General features: G+C 45.4%; 1 pseudogene; it reads left to right on the top strand.

Moving 5' to 3' along the window:
* Window positions 1–404: 404 nt before the first annotated feature.
* Window positions 405–24151, top strand: LOC146863107 (uncharacterized; annotated as a pseudogene).
* The last annotated feature ends 2945 nt before the right edge of the window (window positions 24152–27096 follow it).

Below are 27096 nucleotides of genomic sequence, written 5' to 3'. Positions count from 1 at the left end.
TTGGTGCCCGATTGGCTGTTGGTGGCTACTGCTGGGGCTGGGGTTTTTATTGGCCATAGGACTTAGGGTTTCGCACTTGATTGGCTGCTGGGACTAGGGCTGTGATTGGCTGTAAGAGGCTGGTGTCCTATTGGTGCTATGGCTTAAGATTAGTGTTGTAACTGGTTAGGGCTACGGTTCCCGTGGCTCTGGCACTGCACACCGTGGGGGGATTATCCGGATGTGACCTCTGCCTCGTCATGTCCTGGAGGAATAGGAAGTGAGGTTGGTCAGAAGTGGCGGGGGACGCAATCTGAATCAAGTCCTGGTGCGCTACTGTCTGCGCATAAAACCTGCCGCGTTGGAACGGCGGGAGGCCAGCTGCATGATCGACCAGTCCTCACTCAGCATGGCTGCTGCGCATCATGAAAGGCATGATTGTGGGGATCGCGGGCACAGGCACGCTGCGGCCAGGCGGGGATTCAGTCTGGGAGACTGCATGCAGTGTGCTGTGCGGCCACGGTTCCCTGTGCGGCTCACCAATGCAGCAGCCTGACCAGATGCAGACAGACACAGCAGTGAGTCTGAACTCTGAAGTTCAAGTAAGTAATTTGGGCAACGCTGCGCCAGGCAGCCTGCTGCCATTGACTTTAGTGTAGTCAGGGCTGGGCGTAGTTCGCGGAGTTTTGCTACGCGGAACTCCGTGAAGTTACAAAGAACTCTGCGAAGTTCCACAAGTGGCGGATTGCTATGCGAACTGCAGTTTGTGCTGGTGTTCCTGCCGTTTGGGTAGAAATACTTCCTGAGCGGCAGCTCGCGAACTTACCGTTTGGGATTGCGATTGCGAGGGGGGGAAAAACTCCTCTGCACATCGCGAAGCGGATTTATCTGCACTCCGCGAGCTCTGTGGAGTGCGAAGTGCAGAAAACTCTGCAAACTTCACGAATGGAGCAAAGTCCACTGCTCAGGGCTAAGTGTAGTGCAGTTATGTTATAACTTTTCACACACAGCGCCACAGAGCACACGCACTGCAGATCTGATCATTTCAGACACACTAGTAAAAATCTGCAAGCAGGACTGCTCTGTCTCGTCATCCTTCTGAGCCTGGTGGTTTATCTGCAAGATCTGATTCATTTCAAATTCACAGGAATCTGCAGGCCGCAGGGCTGCTCTGTCTCGTCATCCTTCTGAGGTTATCATTTGGCACCAGTACTTACTGAGAGGGTTTATCTTCAGAATACAGGTGGTGCGTGTTTTACCAGGGCTCTCTGCTCTCTCTCATCATCCTGTGGGGTGGGCAGGGGCTTGGGGGGTTGTTACGACTCACTGCGTCATTACTCAGAGGCCCCTCTCAGTCCGCTTTCATCAGTTGTAACTTGTCACACAGCACGGAGGAGCACAGCACTGCAGATGAGATCTGAAATTTGAGACACAGTAAAATCTGCAGGCGCAGGGTTGCTATGTCTCATCATCCTTCTGAGGTTTATCTGCAAAATCTGATTTCATTTCAAATTCAGACAGTATAATCTCAGCAGGCCAGAGGGCTGCACTGTCTCGTCATCCTTCTTGGGTATCCGTGCTAACGAAGAGGGTAACTTTATCTTCAGACTACGGATGGTGCCCGTTTTGCCAGGGCTCTCTGCTCTCTCTATCATCCTGTGGGGGTGGTGGGAGAGGGGGTCATTATGGCTCATTCCTCAGAGGCCCCTCAGTCCTCTCATCATGCTCTCGGCTCGAACCCAGATTTTGAAGGCAGAAGCTGCCAGGGGGGAGCGGGGATGGCAGGCCCTGCTGCTGGCTGGCAATATGTTGTGTACTTCTTCACAGTGTTTTTCTTTCGGCCTGCCCAGCAACACATTGACGTCACTGGCACCTGTGTTGACTGCAATTGAGGCAGGCTCCAAAGCTCAGGCATCCTGTTGGGGCTTGGACGGTCTGAGAGACCTGCCACGTGAGAGAGGCCCTGGGGTCCAGTTGCTATGCAATAGCCGAGCCGCATGATCATTTACAAGGGGAGGAGAGGCCCCAGTGACCTGCCCCCACTAGCACAAGAAGAGAGATGGCCAGCCCAGGTTCGCTTTTGCTTCAGCCTGCCCGGCCTCACATGATCCTGTTTGGGCTGGTGGGTCGACTCCCACCACATGATAAAGAGGCCCTGAAGTGATGATGCATGATGCTCGCTCCAACTGCAGCATCGTTTAGAAGGGAGGAGGAGAGACCCACCTGCCCCCACCACCAGCACAACACAGATGGCCAGCCCAGGTTCACTTTCGGTTCAGCCTTCCCCTGCCTTACTCACATCCTGATTGGGCTGGTGGGTCAACTCCCACCATGCGAGAGAGAGGCCCTGAAGCGATGATGCATGATGCTCCAACTGCAGCATCATTAGAGGAGGAGCCAGAGGCTGGGGCTTCATTGCGGCCTCCAGCAACAGACCTATCCAGCCTGCCAGGTCCAATGATTTCCTGTTTCATGGTGCCCCATCCTAGCTCACCCCTTCTGTAGAATTGTTGCTGTTGTCAGGGCAACAGAACATTTTCTCAACACGTGTCTAAGAGCACGTGCTCTGAGCCTGGGAGAGCTGAACAGGTGATGCTTTAGCCTTAGCTCCAATACAGTGCCACCAGAGTCTTCTGTAACACAGTACCAGCGTCAGCTCCTCTTTACTCACCAGCCTGTGACGACGAGTCATCTTCAACATTGCCACTACAGCAGCAGCTGAGAGTGCCGCCGTCTGAGCCAGTGAGTGGACAGAGCATGGTGTGTGACTAGCAGGCGAGTTAGAAGATACTCCCATCAGGCAAGGACATCAGCAGCTGCCTTATTTGATATTTTTCCCAATCCCCTAGGTGCAGCAATTAGCATTGTGACTGAGAGACAACGGCAAGTCTCTTTATTAAATTAACAGTAACTGTGATTTAAATGTGTCAGCTACTGGAAGTGTGCGCTCTGCATGTTGTAAGTGCAGAAAGGAGTTCTATTAAGATCACAAATACTGTTGCATATTCCCTAAACTGTTTTGATGAGGATAGATAGCCTTAATTCTTACAACCCTTCTTTTGTGCTTGTAAGTTATTTGTGCAACCAACTTCTGTCACAGGGCGTGTTACCTGGTTCACTCAGCAAGTTCGTTGAGGTAATGTCAAGGTAATTCAGTGTGAACATGAATGTTCCTTGCAAGATCAGTGTTTTGTTTAGTAGCAGTTTTCCGCAGGCGACGCAGAGGGTGATATCCCTGCTGCAAACATGAAACACATGTTTTAGCACTACTGTGTATTCTGATGTTATCTGAGTTACTGCTTTTCGCAACTGGATCATGCGACCTGTTTTGTTTACTTGTGGAACTTCTGTCCAGGCTGCTCCTGGTGCTCAACTTCAGGGTGCTTTCTTTAGATGTTGGGGGATCTGAAGTCTTTGTGTACCCAGAAGTTTTCATGCAACAACAAAAATGTCACGATAACTGGTGAATAATGCTGCAGCAAGATGAGTGTTTTGCCTAGTGACAGTTTTCACAAAAGATCATGAACCACATGTTTTACCAGAACTGTGTATTTTGAGGTTAGCTGTGTTACTGCTTTTCACAACCAGATCATGAGGCCTGTTTTGTTTGCTTGTGTTTGGAACTTCTGCCCTGGCTGCTCCTGGTGCTCACCTTGAGGGTGCTTTGTTTAAATGATGTCATTGTTGGCGCTGAATGTGGGTACCCAGGAGTTTTCCTGCAATAATAAATGTCAAGATAACTGTTGAGTAATGGAGTCCTGCAGCAACATGTGTTTGTCTACTGACAGTTTTCACAAAAGATCATGAACCACATGTTTTTTTTATCAGAACTGTGTATTTTGAGGTTAGCTGTGACTTACTGCATTTCACACTGAAAATCCTTTCCTTTCTTGTGGAATTTTTATGCATGGCACCTGAGCTAAAGAGGTGGAGGTCACTTGGTTTCTAGAAGTGTCCTAAGGCCTGTTATCCTGCAAACATGTCAAAAGAAGCAATTATCGTGGTCCTCCAACTGTGTCCTAAGGCTGTGGTTAATCATGTTACAGGCTGCCCTGCCATTGCAACCCGTACTTAACCTTGTTAAACTTCTGCAGAGACAACCTTTTTATGCTTAAACTTGTGTATAACGTCTTGTTTGATAAGGTACAGAGGGATTTTTCTAAAAATGCTTAATTGCGAGGACAGGGCCTACAGAAGTAATACATTTTACTCTTATGTTGACACAGATGTTTCACTAGTGTACCTGCTTGCCTACCCCTTAAGCTTGGCTGGTTTTGATAAAGTTTAATATTGCATGTTTCTATATGGTGAACAAAAACCACAAGTCTCAATAATTCAGTGTGTTGGCTAAATAAAACAAGCCGAGTACTCCATGATTGTAAACCTGCCATCACGATGCTCAGCACTTTAATAATACAACAATCCTGTGGTGAATTTTTTTAAAGCACATTGTGTCTGTGCAAATTAACGTTGATACTCTCTGGCTAGATGACTTGGTATATTGTGGCGTTATTTGGTGTGTGGTTGTATTAACTGGTCTTTTTCTCTTTGCCTTTGAGCTGTGGCACAGTGGGAGCTGAACATTGGAGGAACAGTAGCTGGGAACAATGCAGAGGCTTAATATAGCTCAGACTTCAACCCAGTGTTTATTTCATCTTGCCTCCCTAGATCTAAGTTGTGCTTGATTGAATTCAATTTGCTGACTGACAACATATTGAAATGTTGATTTGTGTTGCTATAGTGCGTTCTGGGTTATAATACTGCATTGAGTACAATCAGGAACCATATACGTATGCTTAAAAACTTCATTATGAATCTAGGCCAATAAATTCAAATTGGTTTTTTTTGTGTGTATTTTTACAGATATTCAAAGTCCACCATCTTTGCAGTGTCAGTACTTGAGTGACCCAAAAAATATTTGTAGGACTACACTGAACAGGATCAGCCACTGCACAGTAGAACAGAGTCAGTGACACACTAGTGGACATCGAGTACTAAACTCTTAAATGTGGTCTTTGGCTGTGTACATCAGGTAAGGACACATTAGTATTGGCAAAAGGGCATCATTTACTATTTCAGACGGTCTGAACATATTAGTGGCTGGCTGACTTGTATAAATAGAGAGATTTTCAATTATGCTGTGATAGTTGTGAACAGTCAAAATGATGTCCTTATGTGGAATAAAAACATGGAGCTCAGGAGCATCATAGATTCATTTGGGAGGCAGCACCTGCTGGACTGCAGCTTCACCGTGGCCGCATTCTGGATAGGCAAAACCATGCTTTATCCCCATTGGTCATACATGTAGAATCATGTAGGGCATATTTGAGTTTCTTTCCCTTCCCTGTCTTGGCAGAATAATGTCTGATACAGAGGACAGTGAGCCCTGCACTTCAGCTTTGACTTCCAAAAAGTGAAAGGCTGCTGCTAGACAAAGGAAATCTAGTGAGAAGAAATCTGGGGCACGGTACTATCGAACTAAATTCGACCTGTCCTGGATGAAAGCAGAGCAATACAAAGGTAGTTCAATAAGGTTATATACTTTAAAGTGTGTGGGCAATAGCATAACAGACTTTTTGTGTTGTACTGCAGCAGCCAGCGTAAGGCGTGGTCTGTAGGTGCTTGTGAGCGGCCTAGCCACTGTATGCACTAGTGCATTCATTTAAAATTCTCATAGGTTTAAACTCGTACGGGACATTAATAATTTTGGAAATTCTTTTTAACTGCAGGGATCATTGTCCCTTTTAAGACCGATCCGTAGTCCTTCCACTGCTTGATTTGTGAGAATGTCTCCTGTGGGCATCAAGGAGAGCCTGATCTGAAATGCCATATTAACATTAAAGTTCATACAGCTCTTCCCAAAAAATCCACCAAGCGGCCAACAAATCCAAAGAGATCTTTACGATCGTGCACGAGCTTGCAGCCTCTGATAGAGTTACTTCCAAGCCGATCCCCTCTCAGTCCCTCTGCAATGACCTCAATGATTATTTAATTGAAAAGATTGCTAAGATTAAGCACCATATTCCGCAGCCTCCCCCCTCCTTCTCTGTGCCTCTATTATTGCCTACCCTCCTCACTTTTGATCACTTCCCGCTGATTTCCAAGGAGACCTTTCTCACTCTGCTGCGGAGAGTCAAGTCAGGCTCCCCCTCCGACCTCTACCCAGTCCATATCTTGAGGGAGATTTTTTCCAGCTGCCCGGATCCCCCCCTTACTCTGCTTAATGCTTCTATTTCTCAGGGAATTGTTCCTGAGCGGCTACAGTCATCCCCATCCTCAAAAAGGTGGGCGCTGACCCTACTCTTCTCTCAAACTTCAGACCCATCTTCCGACTTCCTTTCCTGAGTAAGATTCTGGAGAGTTACCTTAATTCCTGTCTCTCTACTTTTGTTGAAAATAACCATCTTCTTGCCACCAATCAGGCTGGTATTCACCCTGCTCATTCCACGGAGTCCGTTGTTCTCTCCTTGGTGGATGAGCTTAGGAGGAGCGCTGACATCAACTCTCCTCAGGCCCTGGTCCTTCTCCACCTGTCCGCCGCCTTCGACACGGTTGATCATTCTACTCTTTTACACCGTGTCAAAAGCGCCGGCGTCCGGGGCTCAGCTTTGGCCTGGCTCACCTCCTTCCTAACGGACCGCTCTCAGGCCATTAGATTGGAGGGCTTCTCCGCCCCCTTCTGTCCAGGTTTGTGTGGGGTGCCTCAAGGCTCATCCCTCTCCCCTCTTCTCTTCAATCTTTACATATATCCTTTGATTATTGCTCTGCAGGAAATGGAGGTCACGGTGTTTAATTATGCCGGTGACCTTCAGCTCACTTTCAACCTCTCCTCTACTCCCGACTCCATTCTTAAGTTCAGCTCCACTATGACATTCATCTACAATTGGATGAACTTAAACCAACTTAAACTAAATCCAGATAAGACGGAGTTGGTGCTCATCGGTGGTCCCTCCAACCCCTGGACCCCCGCTTTTTGGCCCACTATCCTCGGTTCCCCTCCTCTTCCTTCTGTATCTGTGAAAACTCTGGGTATTAAAATTTGCCAAGACCTTTCCATGCATGCTCAGATCAGTTCAGTGGTCTCATCCTGCTTCCTGTCCCTCAGAATCATTCGCAAAATCTCCCATTTCTTCTCAGTAGATGCCCTCAAACTTATTGTCCTGGCTATGATTTTATCTCGCCTGGACTATGGCAACGCCATGTACGTTGGTATCCCCGTGTACGAACGCCGTCGCATGCAGCTTATCCAAAACCAGGCAGCCCGTCTTATTTACGGGTTCCCGAAATCTCAGCACACTACCCCCCTTCTTAAGACCCTTCATTGGCTTCCCATCTTGGAACGTTCCTTATTCAAGATGGGATGCCTGATCTTTATGTCACTGGCCGGTACAGCCCCTGACTTTATTAGATCAAAGATCAGTGCCTATGTCCCGGGCAGAAACCTTCGCTCTTCTACCCAGCTCCTCCTTAGTGTCCCTCGCTACCACAGGAAAAAATTTGGTGGCTCGAGATTCTCTATTCTCGCCCCCCTGTTTTGGAACGCACTTCCCTTTGCCATTAGATCCATTTTCATCTATATGGACTTTCGCAAAGCTCTCAAAACCCATCTATTCTCCATGGCCTACCCACTGTAGTTGCTTCTTGGCTCTGCCTGAGATAGTCTTTGTTTCAGCACCAAGAAACCGCTTGGTAGTAGAGCGCTCTATAAAACTCTTCAAGGCACAAAGATTAAAATGAAGCCCATCTCTGGCTCCATGTCAATGAAGAGTTCCAGCAAAGACTCCCTTGCAAGAGAGGCGTAAATAAAATTCACAGGATTTTTGGCAGAGCAATATGTACCCTTTGCTGCTGCAGATAAGTTGGGCAGTCTCATAAGGACATGTTTCCCAGACTCTAAAATCACGCAGGGTTATGCTTGTGCGAGAACAAAAGCAACCTGTGTATTAAATGATGTCATTGTACCAGAGTTGTTGACTCACTTGAAGGCTGATATGAAATCCTCAGATTTTAGTCTGTGTGTTGATGGTAGCAATGATCAAGACATTGAAAAAATGAACCCCATAACTGTACATATTTTTGATACAAAGCCGGGTTCTGCTTGCACACATTGCTATGTTAGCATAAGCGTATAAGAAGTTTAAACGCCATTTTGCCACTTGGCCGCCTTTGCACATGACACTATGTGTAACTATTATTGTAAGTTAAACTGCTTGCTTTTCTTCACATGAGAATGGTCTGTTTTCACATCCCTAGACTTACACCGTGACCTCAGTGTGTACACTGTTTGCAGAAGTCTTCAAGGTCAAATAACAATGCATGCTGTTGATTCAGGTTGATCGGCCCACACTCTAGACACAACACGCATACAGCTGCAAATATCTGAAACTCGGGTGCCTTTAATATTGCATTGCATGCATGATGCTGGCACTTGAAGATAACCTTTCCATCTACAGAGAGCGTTGCTGATCCTGTAATGTGATGTGATTCACCTCAACTGATCTTGGAGGTTTGGGGTTCCCCATTCATACCTGGAGACCTTCTATTATTATAAAACCTAGCTCCTAGCCAGGGGATGGTGGTACACAAGGCGCTATAAGACATGTTTCCACTATCATTGTAATAGGATTTCTCCCTTTGTGTTCTATGGAATTGTAACAATGCCGATTGTTTTATTTCTAATCATTTGCCTGCTTATGTTAGCCAAAATACTGCATCTTTGAGCACGTAGTTAAAAATAAACATTTTAAACTTGTGTCTGCGATTACTCACGTTGTGGACTGGTATGAGAATACACAAAAGAGTGTTCTTGATTCCCACCATCCCTGAGAGTACCCCAAGTCGCTTGTTCAGGTTTGTCTAATCATTGGTAGCTTCGCTGTAGTACGGAGAACGAATGAGGCACTGATGTTAGTCGGATAGGGGTTCTGGGTACTGAGGTGAATTTTTTGGTACACCACAATTCACTGAGGTCCTGGTTTCCTGTGCATAGTTCTGTGCATGAGCAGAATCCCTGCAACATAGCACACCTAACGTTTGGTATTGTATTCGAGACGCTTTAGTAGTAGTGCTTATATTTGTCCACAACACCCTCACTCCGGTTTTCGGTTGACAGAAGTGACGGATTAACCTACCTATATGGATAAATTCTAGGTTCATTCAAGCTTGACAATTAAAAAGATTTGCATTTTGAATTACTACCCTTTTGTGCTGCATTTCATGTAGATTGTTTTTCCTCTGTGTCCTTATGGGTGATATTTATATAGCATCGCATAGTCGTGCAGCGCTCCTGCGTCATCTGACGCAGTTTGGGGTGCCCGACGATGGTATGTCAGTAATCTTTGTGGTGAGTGCCGATGCAGCATTCCCCTTTGAGCTTTTCTACTCTTGGGATACATTTCCTGAAGGAAGTGCGGATGACGAAACATTCCATACTTACAATCCCACTGCGATACCTGCAAATTACACACCATATAGGACACAGGAGATTCCGATTTCGGCATGACAGCATCATATTTGGTTTAATAGCACCTTCTCCCACACCGTGACTCTGGTTCGGTTAGGCCCTTTGTCTATTCCTGGGGCCACTTGGCCAGTCTTTGCCGGGTTAACACCACATCCACGTTATTTGCAAGCCCCAGTGGACAACGTATGTCAGCTACATACCGCCTTGATTGCGGTACACAGGGCTTTAGCGCAATACGTCTCAAGCAACCTCCAGGTGGGGGCACCTGGGGTTGCGACGCAACCAGTTGGACCAGCTGGGATTTCAATTTGTCCCGTTATGGTTAATTCGGTAATGGGCAAGCGCCCCCAGAATAAGGACAATATGCATTATTTTCTTGCTGAGAAATTTGACCAGCTGGAAGCAATATTTCCTAATACGACTCCTGTGGAAAAACACAGGATCCTAGCGATTAGTTTGCAGAAAGACTTAGTACCTGAGGTGACAGATTGTGAGAACTGGGGTAAAGTATTTGCAATGGTCTATGCAAAGTGCTTTGGCACAACGTCTACGACTGTACTGCCCTCCGTGATTAAGTGTCTTCAGGATGAGCACAGGCCAGAGGCGGCGGTCGAGTTTGGTTTGAGGCTTGTCTGAGTGTTTGACGTAGTTGCTGATCTCATCCTTGCTAACATCAAGGGAGATGCGGTTAACTTTCAAGTGTCAAATAAGTTACATCTAGTCAACAACGCCAATAAACCCCGACAGTTACCGAAGATTATTGCAGAGGCTTATAAGACCATTGGCCGCAATAGTTTGGGTGTTAAGCCTTTTGCTAAAATAGCAGCACAACCACAAACTCAGACGGTTAAGTCTACTAAAGAGGACCGTCCAGTTTTTCCTAAACAAAATTGGAAAAATAAAAAACAGGGGAAGCAGCAACAGAAACAAGGGTCACGTCCTGCATCACCAATACCAGTGTCTACTGAGTGCACATATGAGTTGCGCGATCACACGATTATTAGGTCTCCTGATAGATTTTAGGCTCCTGATCAACATTCTTCTCGTTCTTCACAGGAAACATCGTTCTTGCAAGCCGGTGGAGGAGAACACGGCAGAGGTCGGGGTGCCCCACAAGGACTTGAGCAGCCCCCCACAGCTCATGGTAAAGGCAAGCAGGACGACTTTCCATGTCAACGCCCTCCAATTCAGAAAAAGAAAGTTTCTGCATTAACCACAAGGTATGCCACAGATAGTGAGAACACAGCTTCGGAAACTGACATGGGCGCTAATGCTGCTAGACAGCGCAGCGGAGATTACAATAGTGCGGCAAGCATTGCGTCCGTATTTGAAGGCGACAGCAACTGACACATTTATTACTGTAGAAACTGCTGACAATAGAGTGGCTCCCCCTGACAGACTATATGAAATAGTCCTTTTAATTGAAGGTGACATACAACGTACAATAAGAGGGATTTTTTGGGGAAATCTGACATCTACATATGACATTTTGTTAGTGGAGGCGGACTGGCCCCCACATTTCATTTTGGCCGCTCCGAGAGGGGAGGCGGGGATCCTCCCTAGTTTCGCACATACTATGCCAAAGGAGCAGGCGCAGAGCTTCGCAGAAGAGTGGGCTCAGGTGCTTGTACCGGCGTTGTACCATACTCCGGTTGGATGGGATAAACTCTCGGCCAGGCATGAGATTCCATTGCGGTCAATGCCACAGCCACAACTAGGCCTGGGCGGTAAATTCCGTTCCGCTCGCGGAATTTGCGGAATTTCGCGTTCCGCGGAGAATGCAAAATTGCTCAAAAGTCCGCTTTCGGCGATTTCGCGAAATTTTTGCTTGTTCGCGTTCTCAAAATGCGTGTTCGCGAGATATTTCTCCCCAAGCACGCAAATAGCAATTGTGAACAGGAAAATAGCATCGCGAACAAGCAATTCCGAGTGTTCGCGGAATTTCTGCGTGTTCGCGGAGATTTTTTACCGTTTCGCAGAGATTTGCGTAACGCAATTACGCAAATTACGCCCACCCCTAGCCACAACCCCAATATCCCATGCAGCGAGAAGCAAAAGATCCTGTTTCTGAAAACCTAGACCAATTGGAATATCAAGGTGTAATTGAGACATGTGTGTCACCCATGAATAATCCTCTTTTCACTGTAACCAAACCTGATGGGTCGTACCGTCTAGTTTTGGATTATCGACATTTGAACTCTCATTGTCGGACATGTGCGGTGCAGAATACCAACAGTTCAGCCCTGGTTGATAGTCTTGTGAGAAAAAGGTTTAAGACCACACTTGACATTTCCAATGGCTTTTATATTCATAATCTGTCGTCTATTAGTAGTCAATGGACAGCCTTTACTTCTGGCGGCAAACAAAAATAGTTTAAAAGATTAGCCATGGGTTATAAAAACAGCCCAGGCATCTTTGCCGCACGGGTTGTCTCTGTTAGAGAGCATCGACCCTGATGCGTATCCGTATGTTGATGATATTTATTTCACAGATGACGACTTATGGCCACATCTGTGTCGCGTTGACCACATCATTGTTATGTTTGCGACTTTGGTTACAAATTTAAATTTGCGAAATCGACACATTGCAGACTATACAGTGTTCTTTTTGAGCTATGAGCTCAACAACGAAGGACGAGGTTTAGCACCTCACTTCCTGGAGAAATGCGCATGTTTGCGAGCTCAAACAACTCTGAAAAAACTACAATCTTTGCTGGGTTTTTTGAATTTTGGGCGTACTTACATTTCCGATTATGCCCAGCGTATCAAGTTGCTATATGCCTTGATACAACCTACTTTTACCAAATCTTGCTAGCTTCCAGAACATTCAGTTATACTGCAGTCTTTGCAGGCTGATCTCCTTAACTCTAAATACTTACTGACATGTGACAACCACACAAACCTGGTAATAAGAACTGTGTCAGGCGCAGTGGGTTTCACATATTTGACATTTAATGAGGTTGGCAGAGCTACATGCTCTGGTGCTTGCACTAGAGTTTGCTGATCCTCATGTGACTACTCTTTTTGTAAGTGACTCTTACTACTGTGTACAGGCTTTCAATGAAAATGTATTCTTTTGGACTCAAAATGAATATCGTGATTCCAAAGGTAGCACAATCAAACATAAAATGCTTTGCGTTCAAGTTGCAGAACTTAAAGAACGTCTGTCTCTCTTGAATGTAGTTCATACTCTTGGTCACCAGCGCGTAGGAGTACATGCTGTTGTTAACAGTTTACCTGATGAAGCAGCGAAAATGGCAGTGGCAACATATTTAGTAGCAGCAGTTACAAGATCCAAAAGTAAGATTGATGAGGACATCTTGGCAGCTGTTGCTGCAACAAAGAAGGGAGATAATTACCCTAGAGGTTTCCCTTCTAAATACTCTTATCATTTAAGTCCTGATAAAGTTCCCTATGTGAGAATTAACGACGTTGGTGACAGATTGATTCCCAACGCAGACCGCAGGCTTTCCTTGATAACAGCCATTCACAAAGGCATGGCCTCTGCTCATGCAGGCGTTTCAGCGACTGTCACTATCTTGCAGCAACGTTACTGGTGGCGGGGATTGTATAAACAGATTCGTGATTATGTCCTTACTTGTGACATTTGCCAGCAGATTAAGCCTTCAACTGCTGCACGTCCACCTCAAACACAGTTTTACATATCTAATAAACCACTTGGGTGTGTTTATTTAGATCACTGTGGTCCTTTCTCCTCTGATACTGCGTATAAGTTCATCTTAGTTGCAGTGGATTTGTTCATATGCTTTCTATGGGTTTGGTCATAACGCAGCGCTGATGCTCGAACTGTCATCAGGAATTTGCGTGTCTTTGTGGGAATTTTTGCATGTGGCACCCTCCATTCTGACCAAGGTCCGGCATTCACCTCTAAGGCGTACAAAGAAGCCATGAGGTCTTTGGGGCTGCAGGTAAAATTTTCATCTCCATACCGGCCTGAGGGCAATTCTGTTGTGGAGCAAATGAACCGTGACTTAAAGCAATCCTTGACAGCTAGAGTTTTCGGTACTGGCAGGAACTTGTTGGCCCATTTGTATAGCGTACAACGTGCACTTAATAATCTCCCTAGAAGGTCTCTGGGTAGGCGGACCCCATACGAAATGCTCTTTTGCATAAAAATGTTTGTCCCGGACCTTGATGGTCTAGACATGGAGTCATTGGCCACACCCTTTGACGTAGATGATCATTCTGTTGTGTTACAGAACCTACAAGAGACTCGAGACAGTCTTGCAAAGGAACATTTGCCCTCCACAACTAATGCTGCACTTCAGATTCCGGTAGTTAGCTGGCTCCCTCAAGTTGGAGACCTGGTCCGTGAGAAGGTGGAGAACAAGAAGGAGTTCGGCCCCTCTTATCGTGCACCTGTTACAGTGCTTGGGATGCAGTGTACAAGAATAGTCATTTTACCTCCACTTCCTGGTCGCAAGGTACATCTCCTTTGACAATGTCAAACTACGAGTGGCCGATTCTTCTTAGTATGACTCCAGCAGTCTCTTGTCCAGCAATGCTGAGAAATTCTGTTTTGGCCTCGGCGAATACGAACAGGCCTGACATTGCCATTGAGATGAATACAGTTACTAATCCATTATTGAATCCACCGGATGGTGATCACCACGATGATACTGAGTATACCCATCCCACAGATGTGTCATTGCCTGGTGTGCAGACATGTGCAGTTGACCAGTCACGTTATTCTTTTGACACTAACTCTACAATATCGAGTGCCCCATTGAATATTTCTATTTTTGCGGTTTGGCTTAAAAGACATTTTTTAATTCCTCCTTGGACTTACATTTGGTTGGTGCTCATCTCTATTTTTTTGTTCATGTCGAATGGATTTGTGGTTGTCTTTTTTAGTCTAGCGAATGGACATCATCTTACTGAAAGATCTGCAATTAGATTAATTGATGGAACTTTGGCACCACACTCCTCATCACACATCATGAAGAGGGAGCAGACTTTTGTCAATATCACTGCCTGGCCTGTGTTAGATGGGATTGTATGGGAATCTGTAACATTTCAAATTTCACAGAGGTGATTAATGTCCCCAATGAACTTCATGTTTCTATGGGGGATGTTGTGAAACAAAACATACACTCGGATGATTGGGATGTCCAAGTCATTGAGGCTCTTTTTTCTGATTTGAAATAATATGCTGCATTTGATGCTGAAGATTTGTACTTAGAATCAGCGAATTATGCAGAGTTATTTTGTTACCAGCACTATGACAATCATTTCCTGCATAAAGCAAATACATTTAGAAATGTGGTTAATTTTACACAATGGGAACATTGTCCAGCTCCCATTGAAGGCAGTTCGAAAACTCTATTGAAAAGATTTACATATTTTACTGATTTTAGTCGATCCATTCCTGAAGCCTTTTGTTTCAAAATGAAAACTCATTCCACTTCCAAAGTCAGACTCACACACACTAAATTACTGTATTCAAAGTCTTTTATGGATCAATTAGCTATAGGGGGCTATGATGTGTGGAAAGATACCATTGATTTTAAATCTGTTTGGGGTTCTAAAGGCTGGCAGGTGTGGGGCACCGAGGCTTTACATCGTGCATGCCTCGTCCCAACCACATGTTGTTCTTGAATTCTTCTATTTTTCAAACCACTTGCCTTGGTTTGGCTACTTCTAAAAAAAATTAATGTCCCTGCCATTCCTGATCTGGGTGCTTATCCTACTTGGAACAATCACACAGATATGTCCCTTGATGAATTGCAGTCCCTAATTACTAATACCTCCTTCAATGTTTCCAGCTTTGATCCCAGAGGATGGTTATTATGGCAGCAAAGTTCTGATTCATGCCAACATGGTTTTGTGGGTCTGACCCCCGTTTTGAAAACTCCCATTCTGTTACTACCTACTCAGTAGGCAAATTATGTCAAAACTGGCTTAAACATTCCACCTTAGCGTCAGTTAAACTTAATTTCTCCCAATTGACTGACGATGTTAATTTGAATGACTTTGTTAAAGGCCCTGTAGGAGGCAGGTCCAAACAATGGGTATTGGCTATTTACAACGAAGTTTGGAAATTATCTCAAATTGAAGCTGCTTCTAGACTGAGGGCTATTGATCAAGTTAATTTAGAAAAAGTGCTTGCTGTCATTGATAATAGCATTAATACTCTTTCTTCCAGAATTTACAAATTAGATAATATTGTTTCATCTGTTGTGGATATTGTACAAGATGAAGTATCTGTTTTATACCATGGTCAAAATCAATTGCGTACCATAATGCAGTTTGCGTGGACTTTACAAACATTGAAATTTTGGAAAGTTCCTTGGGACTACATGAATACCTCATCTCTGTTTTTACCGTTTAATCTGACTGAAAAACAACAATTAATGTCCATGAAAGATGCTACATATTCGCTTTTGCATATTGAAAAATTGGAATCTTCACCATTTTCTGTGGCCAAATCTAACTCGGCTGTATGGCTCATTCATGACTCCCTAGCCACCTTCTTCCATCGCAAGATCGCAGGCATCCACGACAGCTTCAACTACCAGACCCCCCCCCCGACAGCCACCGATACCTCAGACTCTCCGCCCACCATCCGCACCAACCCACTGCTCGCCTGGACCCATGTAAACAACAGCGACACCACCACCAAAATCATGAACACCATCCACTCCGGCTCTCCGTCAGACCCATGCCCGCACCACATCTTCAATAAAGCTAGCGCCACTATCACACCCCATCTCTGCAAGCTTGTTCAACATCTCCTTTGATACCGCGACCTTCCGAGGAGAGCTGGAAGCACGCCGAGATCAACACCTAAGTCAAAAAACCCAAGGCGGACCCGAGGGACCTCAAGAACTTCCAGGCCATCTCCCTACTCCCGTTCCCGGCAAAGATCATCGAAAAGAGCGTCACCAGACAACTAACCCGCTACCTCGAGGAGAACAACATCCTGGACCCATCCCAATCGGGGTTCCGCAGCAACCACAGTACCAAAACTGCCCTCATCGCCGCCACCGACATCAGGGTCCTGCTGTACAATGAAGAAACCACAGCCCTCATCCTCCTGGACCTCTCAGCTGCCTTCAACACCGTTTGCCACCACACTCTACGCACACGCGTCCACAAAGCAGGGATCCGAGACAAGGCCCTGGAATGGACCACCTCCTTCCTCTCCAACAGAACCCAGAGTGTCCGCCTCCTGCCATTCCGATCCAAAGCCTCCGAGATCATCTGTGGCGTACCCCAAGGATCATCCCTCAGCCCGACACTGTTCAACATCTACATGGCACCGCTCGCCCACATAGCCCGTTCACACAACCTCAAAATCATCTCCTACGCCGACGACACCCAGCTGATCCTCTCCCTCACCAAGGACCCCTCCACCGCCAAAACCAACCTCCACCAAGGGATGAAGGCCGACACCGAATGGATGAAGGACAGCCAACTGAAACTGAACTCTGACAAGATGGAGGTTCTCATCCTCGGCTCCGCCCCCTCCGCCTGGAACAACTCGTGGTGGCCGACCACTCTGGGAGCAGCACCGACCCCCACCGACCACGCACGCAACCTTGGGTTCATCCTTGACTCAGCACTCTCCATGACCAAGCAAGTCAACGCTGGTCTCATCCTCCTGCTTCCGCATGCTCCACAAGATCTACAGATGGATTCCCACCGAAACCAGTCAGACGGTCCCCCAGGTCCTCGTCAGCAGCAGGTTGGACTACGGCAATGCCCTCTACGCAGGAGCCTCGATCAAACTCCTGAAACGACTACAACGTATACAGAACGCCTCTGCATGCCTCATCCTCGGCATCCCTCGCCGCAGCCACATCACACCCCACCCGAGTCCAGCATTGGCTTCCCGTCAACAATAGGATCACCTTCAAGCTCCTCACCCATGCACACAAGGCACTCCACAACACCGGACCCACATACCTCAACAGACGACTCACCTTCTACACCCCGAACCGCCAGCTCCGCTCACCTTGCCCTCGCCACCATCCCCCGCATCCGAAGAGCAACCTCCGGTGGCAGATCGTTCTCCCACCTTGCCGCCAAGACATGGAACACCCTCCCCATCCACCTGCAGCAGACCCAGGACCAGCTTACCTTCAGGAGACTTCTCAAGATCTGGCTGTTCGAGCAGTAGCAGCACCCTCCCCCCCAGCACCTTGAGACCCTCACGGGTGAGTAGTGCACTTTACAAATAATTGATTGATTGAATAACACTACCTTTTCCCTTGTTTAAGTTCAGTTCCTGTATGAAACACTATGCCTTAGGCAGATATGAACCATTGGGTAACGCTTTCCTATATGAAGTTTGGTCACTCCCATTCACATACAGGTGCCTAAGAGGGGTAAATAAGTTTATTTAAAAGGCGAGGAGTGCACTTCTACACCTGATCAAAGTATACAATTGCACAGCGCGTGTAACACCCAAGCCCCGAATTTGGCTTGCATTTTAAAGGGAAGTCCAGTGACAGCTATAACACCCACTTACACGTTACTTGCTAATGGTATTTATTTGCCTTTAAATAATGAAGCATGCTGCGGGATGCTAGCAGGGATTCCGTACATTGCAACTGTCTCCCAACGTGTAATTTGCAGCAAAAATGTGCTTTTCCCACACCCGCATGGGAGACTCAACAAATCCATCTGGCCTTCCATACCGACCTTGACAGCAGAGTTCAACAAGATGAGCATAATAAGGGCTCTATTGTCCCAAAAAGAAGTCGCCCTAACTTCTTCTTGTGAACCATTTGTACTTCACGTAGCTAACACCGGCACCGAGGTGCATGCGCTTTTAAATACTGATCTCCCACTACATTTCGGTGCTCTGATTCACACTATAATCAATGCCTCGTCAACAACTGGCTTGGCGTATTTTTTCAAAATTGTGGACTCCGGCCTTGTGACCTCGTTCCAAACAATATTTGGTGTGATATGGGCATTTTTTCATTCTATTTTTTCCAGCGTCTTCGGCGGGTTACCATTAATTCTCGCCTTGGCTGCCGGTGTGTTGCTGTTGATTTGTTTGCTCCGCAATGGCTGCACAATCTGTGTCACAAGACAGCCTGCCCCGGCTGTTCCAGCTTCACAACCGGATGCTTGAATACTATGGAACGCTACCTCTGGCCACTTTGAGTGTAGCCTATGGATTATCCTTCCGGTTCTCATACTTTACTTGAGTGCAACCTGTTTTCCATTGCCTGGATTGCACATTTGAATGGGCTCTGGGTTTTTGTCTCTCCAATACGGCGACTCCTGCCCCTGGTTATGATCGACTGATGAGTCCCTTAGTGGCTCATGAGTTGGACTTTTCTGGTATAGGGATTATGGCCTGAGCGGCTGCGCACGGAGTACTAGGGAATTGGGATATGTGTGCAGTGGCACATGACTTCCTGGCACGAAGTTACCTTGAACACGCAAGTTGTCCTCTGATGGTGTTAGAGGCTCCGGGTATCGAAGCACATGTATGTTTGTTTAGTTTATTGAATTTGATGGATGAATCGTTTACTGATGATAACAATGACTTACTCTTGGAGGCTGTTGCAACATACTGTGCCTATACGCTGATGGATTAAATTGGCAATTGTCCATCTTCAACGCGTACTGTACTCAATTATGTTTTTACCATTTTTTCGCTCTAGGGTGGGCAGTATACCGCCCCTTCTTGGTCTTTTTTTTTTTTACCTAACAACTTCGAACTTATCACTTCCAATTATCCGGTATGGCAAAATATGAACTTTGTTCTGTCTCACTCGAACTTGAACTCTGCGTTCCTAAATTGCTTCCCTTTTGTTCGTGGTCCAATCAGGGGAGGGTGTAGTGAAGACAGGGTTCTGCTTGCACACATTGCTGTGAGAGCATAAGCGTATTAGAAGTTAAAATGCCATTTTGCCACTTGGACGCCTTTGCACACGACACAACGTGTAACTATTATTTTAAGGTAAACTACTTGCTTTTCTTCACATGAGAATGGACTGTTTTTCACATCCCTAGACTTACACCGCGACCTCGGTCTGTACACTGTGTGCAGAAGTCTTCAAGGTCAAATAACAATGTATGCTTTTGATTCAGGTTGATCGGCCCACGCTCTAGACACAACACGCACACAGCTGCAAATATCTGAAACTCGGGTGCCTTTAATATTGTATTGCATGCATAATGCTGGCACTTGGAGAAAACCTTTCCATCTACGTAGAGCATTGCTGATCCTGTGCTGTGATTCACCTCAACTGATCTTGGAGGTATGGGGTTACCCGTTCATACCTAGAGACCTTCTATTATTATAAAACCTAGCTCCTAGCTAATATGATTTCTCCCTTTGTGTTTTATGGAATTGTAACAATGCTGATCGTTTTATTTCTAATCATTTCCCTGCTTATGTTAGCCAAATTACTGCATCTTAGAGCACGTAGTAAAAAATAAACATTTCAAACTTTTCAGTGTCTCATTACTAATGTTGTGGACTGGTATGAGAATATAACGAAAGAGTGTTCTTGATTCCCACCATTCCTGAGAGTACCCTAAGTCGCTTGTTCTGGGTTGTCTAATCATTGGCAGCTTCGCTGTAGTACGGAGAACGAATGAGACACTGATGCTAGTCAGATAGGGGTTCTGGCGACTGACCTCAAGAACTACCATCCCATCTCCCTCCTCCCCTTCGCTGCCAAAGTCACAGAAAGGCTCATGAACGCACAGCTGACAACCTTCATCGAAGATAACTACATCTTTGACCTCTCCCAATCCGGTTTCCGCAGCAACCACAGCACCGAGACAGACCTGATCGCCACCACTGACGACATCCGTATGTTGCTCGACCAGGGCCACACCGCAGTCCTCATACTCCTGGACCTCTCCGCAGCTTTTGACACCGTCTCACACCGCACACTAACCACCAGGCTCCACAATGCAGGAATTCAGGGAGACGCCCTCAACTGGATCTGATCCTTCCTCTCCGATAGAACACAGAGGGTCAGGCTCCCACCCTTCCTCTCCAAACCCACCGACATCATCTGCGGAGTTCCCCAAAGATATTCTCTGAGCCCGACTCTCTTCAACATCTACATGGGCCCCCATTGCCGCAATCGTCAGGCAGCACGGGCTCAGCATCGTGTCCTATGATAATGACACCCAGCTCATCCTCTCCCTCACCAGCAACCCAGAAGACACTAGACTCAGCTTCCAGGAAGGAATGAAAAACGTGGCCACCTGGATGAAGGACAGCTGCCTCAAACTCAACTCCGAAAAGACAGAGGTTCTCATCTTCGGACCCTGCCCCTCCGCCTGGAGCAACTCCTGGTGGCCTCCCGCCCTGGGACCCCCACCCACCCAGACAGACCACGCACGGAACCTCGGCATAATCCTTGACTCCTCCCTCTCCATGAACCGCCAAATCAACGCTATCTCCTCCACCAGTTTCAACTGCCTCCGGATCCTACATAAGACCTTCAAGTGGATCCCCCAGACTGCAGAAATACCATCACCCATGCACTCATCACCAGCAGGCTAGACTACGGCAACGCCTTCTATGCCAGAATCAACAAATCCCTACTACGCAAACTACAAACCATCCAAAACGCTGCCGCCAGGCTCATCCTAGGGACACAGCGCCACGAACACATGACTCCACACCTGCGAGAACTCCACTGGCTCCCCATCGAGAAGAGGGTCACCTACAAACTACTCACGCACGCCTACAAATCCCTAAAAAACATCAGACCCAAATACCTCAACAACTGAATGAGCTTCCACGCACCCAAGCGGAACCTCCGTTCAGCCGACCGCGCGCTAGCAGAGGTACCACTCATCCACCGGAGCAGAGCTGGAGGGAGAGCTTTCTCATACACCGCAGCCACAGCTTGTAACCCTCTCCCAGTAGAAATAAGACGCTCACCAACCCTGAACACCTTCAGATGGGCTCTCAAGACCTGGCTTTTCGAGTGACCGGAGCAGCCCTAACTTTCCCTCCCCCAGCGCCTTGAGACCCTCATGGGTGAGTAGCGCTCTTTACCAACCCCTGATTGATTGATTGATTGATGTGAGTTTTTTGATACACCATAATTCACTGAGGTCCTGGTTTCCTGTGCATAGTTCTGTGCATGAGCACAATCCCCGCAACAGTATGCTGCAAATTTCTTGACATGTGTTTAAGCAAGGAAAGTACCGCTGGAGGTTCATTTACTGCAGTATCTAATGTTATGACAAAGCATTCCATTCCTTGGGAAAATTGTATTGCTTTGGTGTAGACAGTACCTCAGTGAATGTGGGGAGACATAACTCTGGTAAAACTAGAGTGCTCTCTTTGAATTCTAATGTGTATTTCATGGCCTGCCCATGCCACATGGCTCACAATGCTTCATCCCATGCTGCTTTTGCCTTCTGTTCTAGCTTGAATCATTTTGATATAGAGGAATTGCTTGTAGATGTCTACTTCTGTTTGACTATTCTTCAAAATGTAAGAATGTGTATGCTGAATTCTGTCAATTTGTTGATTCCGATTACCGCCGGATGCTGAAATGCATTTCTGTGAGGTGGTTAGGAATGTCTACATGTTTGGATAGACAGATTCTTCAGTTTGCTGCTCTGCGTTAGTACTTCCTATCAACACCAGACAGTGACAGAACTAGCAAGGTCAGGTTAAGGAGACTTGTTCACAGTTTTGAGAACCCCATGACTGCGGTGTACTGTCTATTTCTTCAGGCTGTGTTACCTGCTGTTGTTAATTTCAACCTTTTGCTTCAAAGGGAAGACCCAGTCATTCACCTCCTGTATGATGCCATGATCAAATTAATTGTTGTACTCTTGAGTAGATTTTTTCATGTAGATGTCATTCAGTCATTCAAGGGGAGCCCAGATGCCAGTTGGCCTGATTTAACATCAGAGGAATGCCAGATCCTAGATACAAGTCTGTATGTTGGCATCATAGTGCGGGGAAAGTTGAAAAACATGCTAGAAAGTGGGGACATTGAGCCAGGAACCCAGAAAGCTATCTATGAAGCAGTACGCAGCTTTCACCAGAATGGCGTAAGGTATGCTTCAAAAGTCCTTCAAGTTAATGACAATGTGCTTAAGCAATCACGGTTCTTTAACTTTTTCGAGAAACACAAACAGTTTTGATGGTGTGCTGTTCTTAGTAGAACGGTTTGCAACCTACCTCAAGTTTGCAGAGCAGGACCTAGTTTGCTTAGAGCAAGAATATGCAAAATACCAGGTCACATATTAGCCGGTAGACTAGCGGAGTTGGGGATCCGAGATTCTGCCCTCTCACTGTTATTGTCCTATCTTGCCAACAGAACCTTCTCCATTGAATTGAGAGCCTTCTCATCCAAGCCTTTCAGCCTGCCTTGTGAGGTGCCACAGGGCTCGTCTCTGAGCCCTATGTTATTTAATGTATATGTGGCTCCCCTTGCTTCGATTATACGGCAGTCTGGGTTTTTGGTCTTCTCTTACGCAGATGACACACAGTTGGTGGTATCAGTCTCAAGCAACGTGTAGGAGACTGCCGACCGATTTAATAGCAGTATGCCACAAGTCAACCAATGAATGCACTCTAACTGCTGAAAATTGAATTGTGGAAAGACAGAGGTCTTTCTGCTGGGCGTCTACACAACCTTTTGGTCGCCCAGGTGGTGGCCTGCCAATCTGGGAGATTGTCCTACCCCAGTGCCCAACATTAAAAATCTTGGAGTCATCTTCGATGACAAATTAACATTTAGTAATCAGATTAACAAGCTCTCCTCCACTATCTGGTTTATTCTAAAAATGATTAGAAAAACCCACCCATTCATTCCTCCTCATGCAATTAAAACTCTGGTCACAGCATCGCCCCTTTCGAAATTGGAATATGGGAATGCACTATACCTGGGAATTCAATCCCAGCATCTACTAAGACAGAAGCATCTGTATAATGCCACTGCCAGGTTGGTACTAGACATCCCTAGGTTTAAATCAGTCTCTCACAGTTTATGAGCTCTCCAATGGCTCCAGATGAAAGAAAGGATTGAGTTTAAATCTCAATGTCTGCCCTTCAAAGCTTTACAGGGTATAGGGCCGCACTTTGAGGATGCACCTGAAATGGTATGCGCGGGCCAGAAGCCTAAGATCAGCCCATACAAAACTTCTGCAGAAACCTAAATATAAGAAGGCCCGCTGGTGTGGCAGAAGCTTTATTAGGGACAGTTAAGATCTGGAACCAGCTCCCCATTTCCGTAAAGAGCAGCCCATCACATTGGTCCTTCAGAAAGGCACTAAAGGCCTGGCTCTTTAACAACTGATCTTTCTGGATTCCCACCAGTACCTTGCAATCTACCGTTTTCTAGCACCAAGACGCCCATGGGCATTCGTCGTGCTTTACAAATACATAAATCAAATCAAATCACTGACTTTCAGGACCTATCAAAAAATGCAAGAGAAAGGGCTGCTATTAAACTAAACTGTGGTACTGGTGAGGTTGTCACTTAAAGGATGGATATCATTTGGCATTCACTTGTCACAGAATTTACTATTGGTGGCACACAGAGAAGCAAGTTTTTCCTTCTATCTAAAGTAGCCCAACTTATCTTTACGTTGTCCCACAGCAATGCTGATGAAGAAAGGGTGTTTAAGGATAACCAAGAATAAAACCAAATTCCATCCCAGTTTATCACTCGATAGAACATTGTCTTCTATATTAATGTTTCAAATGAACAGGACTCAAGGTGAAACATGTTAGAAATATTCTCCATCTGAAAACATGAAAAAGAAGGCAAAAACTGACATGGGAGTACAACAAGTTGCATGGAAACACATGATAAAATTTCAACCTGTGTGTTATATTGGTTTCAGATGTAAGTGCCCATAACCCTGATACAGGTTAGCGTGAGAAATGGGTTACTGTCAGCCTCTGATACTTGACACTGTGAATGATCTGACTGGACTGTTTGTGCTGGTCTTAGTGTTTTCTCTTATTTCAAGGTTTGTCAAGTTGGGCAGGTGTTGTAGTTGGTCCGGATATTATGTACATATGGACTTTAAAAGAATATTTATTTTATGCAGATGACAATCTGTTGCATCCAGAAAGTATTTTTGTATTTAACTGTGCATGTGTCAGCATATGTACACAGAACTTTAAGTACTGCTACTGAAAGACTTGTTTAATATCATGGTTACGCATTTGTTTACAGTAGTCAGGTTACAGGAGGGAGCACTAGAGTTAGTGCCCTTCCATTTCTGGTGCTCTGCAGCAGTTTCAAGAACTTACTTGGAGTTTCTTGTTGCTCAAATGGCTGTAATTTCTGATATTTGGAAGTTTCCCTTGTCTTCATTGCATGATTTTTGCTCGCGAGCAAGTGTCACTCATAGGTCGTTGAAATGTCACTCATAATTTCACAGAAATTATAACAATGTCACACATGGCAATCTGAAACCTTGGCAGCTATGGGTCACCTGATTACTACGGCTATTTAAGATTAGTGTTCAGGGCTTATCAGCCTGGCCATTGAGGCTAAAGTTTCAGCTGTGGGAACATACCTTACGATTTAGTTGCACAAAGGATGTGTTTCTCCTGCAAAAAGCCGAGAGGGCTTGTGCGTGCAGGGAAACTGATGTCAATTAAGACCGTGTTGAACGGCACATAGACGCGACGTGAAGTATTCCCAGGTGTAACCTCAAGGGCAGCAGCTAGGTGTGAGTCCCTAGCATCATTAATGCAGGCTCTTTTTTATTTATTATTATGTGACTCCTCATTCATCCTTGAACTTTGATGCTCAAACGGATTTTAACACCCTCACCCGTTCCCCCACAGATATTTACTAAAGATTCTGAATTGCCACTATGTATGGGCAGTTAATCAAAGACACAAGGTATGTCGCAAGCCCTGGTGTTACGTTAACCTACTTTTACTAATCATTTAGTCTGTTTCTTGAACAACCTTTGTTGTAATTTTTTATTTCTCTAGCACAAATCCAACTTGACGGGCTGGGTCTCTGTCTCTCTGATTCAACCCACAGAGGTAGGTCTTTAACTACACAATTTGGCATGCTTTTTATACCTAATCATGCACACAGCACTGACCAAATTCTCCCACGTCCCCCGTTAATCCCTAGACTCCAACCTTCAAGGTGGTTCTCCTCACATTACCTAGCATGGTAAATCCATATACTGGCTATGCTGCCCCCTCAGTTAATTACTCTCAACAATAGAGGACACTGGACTATTACCACATGGCGAATTCTAATTCATTTTTAATGCTCATCCTGCTGTGGGAATGTTTGAAATTGGTGAGTTGACCCAGCTACTTACAGGAGCTTTACAACAATATTCTTTATCAATGGAACACACATGACTTACACATGAATCATTTCCCTTTAGGCAGTCTATCCTAATTGTCTGCCCGTCCTGAAGAATACCCGCCTTGACGCTTATCTAATTGGGCACTCATCTGGGTGAAAACGTCAACATACTTAATCGGTCTATGTCCTTTAGGTCAACCAGCTCAAAGTATTAAAAAGCCTATTTAATGTGCACCGGAGAAACTATATTTAGAATTGAAAAGGACAGATTCCATCTTACAGTTGTCTTCTGTATATTGTGTACGTAGTTGTTTGTCTCGTATCACTCATGTATAAATGTCACCCAGTCACCTACGTCACTTTATTCACTCAACTTTCTGTCACTGATATCATTTGCTGCCTATTGAATTGTGACAACCATATATGATTTACAGAAAAGAAAAAAGTTTAAAAAAAAAAATCTTTTATATCAAATAATTCTTGTCATTGATGTTCCCTTCTGAAATCTACAAATACATTCATTAGATTTATTAACTTTGTTTTTGCATGAGTAATGCTGCACAATTGCAAAGCAATTGCTGGACCCAACAGAGCCATTTGTAGTTTATCATATATTTGCCCATGTTCTCAGGGAAACCGGCTTACCCCATTGACTTTTTCTATTGTCTCGTGCAGGTAATTACCTGCAAGGGCTTTTTGTTTTTATTGAATTACGTACTATAGATATTGTTTACTAGTCACCGTCACAGTTTTAAGATATATCAGAAGGACAAATATTATCCTATAGTGAAGATTACATTTATAAATTGATCCAGGATCAAGGCGAGTTCAACACCTTAGGAACAGGGGTGATATCAGTTGACTCGTCCTTGAATGAGAAACTCTCTAAATTGGAAGTATTGGAAAAAAAGCGAATCCACTCTCGCTTACACGGACACCTACTGCCAGAATACTTAGAAGCTAATATTATACCTAAAGGTTTGCAAGTAAAGAACGAGCCCACAATATTCATAGACATTCCCAAATTCAAAGAGGGATTCAGTTTTGTTGCCAAAAACCGTTCAAGGCATTGGATGATGCTTGGCGTAGAAACTGCACTTTGATTACGTTGAAAAACTTAATCAGGAGATAGTGGAACTTAAAAAGGAAATCTTGGAGGATAGGACTATGAGTAATGCTAAGGACGAGAGCTCAACTGGCTTCTCCAGAAGATCAGGTCAGTTAGCAGCGACTCTAGCTACAAGGGGAGGAACAACTATTAGACAGAGGGAAAGTTTCACTAACCACCCACCACCCCCTCTTTTCCAATTTTCCAAGACATCCTTACCAGACAAATATGTTCCCTGGACAATGGATGGGCGCACCTCCCCCAATGTGGAATATACAA

Source organism: Triturus cristatus, chromosome 2_2, assembly GCF_964204655.1.
Source record: "Triturus cristatus chromosome 2_2, aTriCri1.1, whole genome shotgun sequence".
Taxonomy (NCBI): Eukaryota; Metazoa; Chordata; class Amphibia; order Caudata; family Salamandridae; genus Triturus; species Triturus cristatus.
Note: the sequence above shows the minus strand (reverse complement) of the source record. Positions and strands in the feature narration are given on the sequence as shown.